Source organism: Octodon degus, unplaced genomic scaffold (genome assembly GCF_000260255.1).
Source record: "Octodon degus isolate 3935 unplaced genomic scaffold, OctDeg1.0 scaffold00124, whole genome shotgun sequence".
NCBI lineage: Eukaryota > Metazoa > Chordata > Mammalia > Rodentia > Octodontidae > Octodon > Octodon degus.
This window is the reverse complement of record NW_004524700.1, coordinates 9317125-9320671: the sequence shown is the minus strand read 5'-3', so window position 1 is coordinate 9320671 and position 3547 is coordinate 9317125. Positions and strand designations below refer to the sequence as shown.

Genomic DNA, 3547 nt, shown 5'->3' with positions numbered 1-3547 from the left:
TATAAATAATCTAGTAAGTTTTTGTCTTATCTCTAGAGTATCCTTTTTTCCTCTAAGGATGTGTATTAAAATTGAACAATTTTAATTAAAGCAGTTACATATACTCAAACACCAATATATGAATTACATTTATAGATAAATACTATGAGGTTCCTTATTTTGTTACTGTTAAATCATTTTATATAAAATATATATTAATGTTCAAAAAATCTTTATACTCTACACAGTATAATCTAAATGTACTGAAAAATCAAAATACCTCCATTACTGAAATATAGTGCATACCAGTATAAAATTCTAACTATAGCTTAATTAGGTTTCAAAGTTAGCATATCTATATGATTAATACAGATACCTGTAACAAATGCTGGTGCAATGTGGAGAAAGGAGTACTAATACACATTGATAGTGGGAATGTAAATCAGTGTAGCTAATACTGGAAAATAGCTTGTCTTGGTTATTTTTCTCTTATTGCTGGAACAATATACCTGTTGCCCAAAATTAAGGAAAGAAAAGTTTATGTAGCTCACAGTTTGTGGTGGTTTCAGTCTTTCATTATCTGGCTCCAAGGCAGAGTGGCATTGCACAGGGACAGCAGCTCAAGGGTGGCAGAAGACAACAAGGTAATAAAAGTAAAAAAGAAGGGCGAGCAATCCTCTTTTCCTCCATTATCAGTCAAGGCCCACACCATCTTCCTGCCCTCTTCTTCTACAAACTGAGGATGTTTAAAAACTAAGGATTCTAGCCCCCTGCTCAATCACTTAGTTCAATTTTTAAACTTCTCAAGTTGACACAAGGAATAATATTCTTAAATAGCAAGGCATGTCCTTCACATCTCAGGATGTAGAACTGCTGTTACTCAGTTAACCTTCTAAAATTCTCAACTTGACACAGTGTGTGAATTATAACACAGTTGTATCATTCCTAGAAATAAAAACAGAGGTAATTAAGTCAGTTTACTAAAGGGATACCTCCACACTATCACAAGAATAAATTAAAGGATCGGCCTATGTGCCTCTCAACAGATGAATGGATAAAGAACTTATGGTGCATGTTTTATGCACAGTGAACTATTATGCATTCATAAACAAGAATGAAAACATGACATTTGAGGAGAATGGATGGAAATAGAAGCCATTATAGAAAATGAAATAGGTCATGTTCAGAAAGACAATTATGGGGTCTGGGAAGATGGCTCAGTGGAATAAGTGCTTCCTGGAAAGTGCAAGGGCCTGAGTTCAATTCCTGGTTCTGAGAAAAAGAAAGAAAAGAAAGAAAGAAAGAAAGAAAGAAAGAAAGAAAGAAAGAAAGAAAGAAAGAAAGAAAGAAAGAAAGAAAGACAATTATTAGAAAATAGATTTTTATGGAAACAGCAGGGGGAAAGTTGAGATGAGTCAGAGAAGGTAGTAGGGGGAGTGGATAGAGCAAAGCTTTATATATTCATGAAGGGAAAAGTCATAGTGAAACTATGACTACAGTGGTACACTGTACCACTGGCTACAGTGGTACCTTAGTTTATGAACTTAATTTTGTTCCATAATTTTGGAAAACATAGCCATGCTTGTATTAATGTGGGAAAGATGATTTCAATCATGTCCTCCAAAAGAACCAAAGAGCAAACAAAAGTATTTGGAAATACATACATATTTGAACCCAGAACCTTTGCATTCGGGGTCACATCACCAGCCCAATCTTCTTCACTCACCCTCTCAAAGTGCTGCGATTACAGATGTGTGCCATAATTATGATATTGTTTACAAAGCTTCCTTGGAAAAAGCCGAACTTTTTTTACCTTAAATAAATGATGAATGTTTGAACAGATAGATGCACAACATTATTTAAACATTAGACATTCTAGGTATGTATTAAAATAGTCTCTCATAAATGTATACCTTTCATATTTTCTGTATCACTTAAATACAGTTAATTTAATTATTTATTTTTATGTATTTAGTACAGGGTCTACAGGGTCTCACTACAGACTGGATTCATAGATCCTCCTGTTTTCAGCCTCCTAAACACTGGGTTTATAGGCTTGCGTCACCACTCCTAGTCTTACAATTAATTTTAAAAATGAAATCACATACATATCCAAAAGAAACAAAATCAATAAACGGAAGAGATGTCTGAATTCATATTCATTTTAGCACTTTTCACAATAGCCAGATATGAAGTCAACCTAGGTGTCTCCTAATAGACAAATTAATGAAGATGTGATATTTTGTATTCACAAGGGAATTTTACTCAAGCACAAAAAGTACTTAAATTTTGTCTTATGTGACAATGTAGAAGAGTCAGAAAAACATCATGGTAAGTGAAATAAAGGCAAGCACTGCTTTTTCTCATCCATATATAAAAGTTGATGTTATTGAAGTAGAGTACCGTGTAGTAAGTACTGGTTCCTGCATCTGGGAAGGACAGAATAGCATGTGGTAGTTGACACATTGTGCCAATCTGAGCTGTTGGAAACTAGGCTGAATTGGCTCAGCAATTCTATGCTTTGGGGCCCTACCCTGCAGGGCTGGGAGAGCCTGCCTGGGGCATGATTGGTTTCAGTCTGGGGAAAGAAAGGGCTTGTGGAGGTGAGGTTGCAAGATTGGTTCCGCAAGGGGCTGGCCCCAGAATGACTCAGCACAAAAGCACTATATAAAGGAGTTGAGGAGGGCTTCTGCTGCCCTCCCTGCTTCCTTAGAGAAGTTGCAGTCTTTCTTGTGCCACTTTGCAGCTGTGCCACTTTGGAGGAACTTGATCTTCACATTCCCACCACTTTGGAGGAGCTCTGGTCTTCGCAGTCAGCATAGAAGGGAGAGAGAGAGGCTAGTTTGATGCCCCAACTGTTGCTCCTCCTTTGCTCTTCGTTTTTTGCCACCATGAACTAATGCAAGTTTGCCTTGGAGGCAACTGAGTATGAACTGAAACCTCCACAAACTGTGAGATAAACATTTCCTCCCTTAATTTTGAGTGTCGGATGTTTGTCCCAGCAATGAGTGAAAAGTAACTATGACAAGCAGAGACAAAGGAAATGATTGGTGAGAAGTACAGAACCACAGGTCAAAAGAAGAAATAATTTCTAGTGTTATGTAGAACAATAGTTATATAGTGACAATAATTAACAATAATTTACGGTATGTTTGAAAACAGAAGAGAAAATTGTGAACATCACAAATAGCAACGCAAAAGACATCTGAACTTCTCAATTAGTCAGGTTGGATGGTTTGATTTTTTACTTCTTCTCTTTGCATGTACAGGGCAAGCTTCCAACTCGCTAAGAGTACTTTAAGTCCTCTAAGAAAACAATTTCCAGCCCAGACTACTATACCCTGCATAACTATCTTTCAAGTATGATGGAGAAGTGAAATACTTCCATGAAAAAGAACAACTAAAGAATTTCATGATGACAAAGCCAACCCTACACAGGCTACTGAAAGATGTTCTAGAGAGGGACCAAAATGATCAGAACTCCATGAATGAGATCAGAAACAACCAACTAAATAAGGCAAACAGTTAAGCACAGGAGAAAAAAAGAGTACATGAAAACATGTAAATA

General features: G+C 36.5%; 1 protein-coding gene across 1 annotated transcript in view; it reads right to left on the bottom strand.

The window, feature by feature from the left end:
* Prr16 (proline rich 16) overlaps nt 1–3547 on the bottom strand; it is a 352155-nt gene that overhangs the window by 39720 nt on the left and 308888 nt on the right. The window lies entirely within an intron of this gene.